Source organism: Myotis davidii, unplaced genomic scaffold, assembly GCF_000327345.1.
Source record: "Myotis davidii unplaced genomic scaffold, ASM32734v1 scaffold681, whole genome shotgun sequence".
In the NCBI taxonomy this organism is placed as follows: domain Eukaryota; kingdom Metazoa; phylum Chordata; class Mammalia; order Chiroptera; family Vespertilionidae; genus Myotis; species Myotis davidii.
This window is the reverse complement of record NW_006291551.1, coordinates 1,221,632-1,222,338: the sequence shown is the minus strand read 5'-3', so window position 1 is coordinate 1,222,338 and position 707 is coordinate 1,221,632.

Sequence of the window (707 nt, the reverse complement as noted above, 5' to 3'; positions counted from 1 at the left end):
CATGGACTGACTATTCTTGGGGGGGAAAGGGGTGTGGGAGATGCGGGAAGATACTGGACAAAAATCGTGCACCTATGGATGAGGACAGTGGGTGGGGAGTGAGGGCAGGGGTGGGGCGGGAACTGGGAGGAGGGGAATTATGGGGGGAAAAAAGAGGAACAAATGTAATAATCTGAACAATAAAGATTTAATAAAAAAAAAGAGAAAAACGAAAAAAAAAAAATGATGACATAAAATATTAAAAAAAAACAAAACCCATGTTGTTCAAGGGTCAACCATATTATGTGAACAGCTACGGTTCCCCCACCCACAGGGACTATGGTAGAACTACTTGTTGACCCCCAACATCCCTTCTCCCCAGCTTCTATAGTATAGGAACATCTGATATTTAGCTAGGAACATGGATGCCCAGAATAAAAATGAAATTTCTTCACTTGTGTAGACAAAATTCCAGCGTTACCCACTCCCTGAAGCAGCATGATGTTGGGATGGTCTAGAAAGCTATGGGTTTTTAAAGTAAATTCTTAATGTTTCATATTGTTAATATCCTGAAAATTTATTAAATGTTGTTGAAAGTCATATTACTATTTTCAGATCCTTTCAATAAACAGACTTCTTGAAAAAGTTTTAAAAAAAATTCTCAGCCCCCTTTGCAGTTACAAATGGCCACAAGACAGAATTCTAGCCAACGAAATAGGACTATTAGG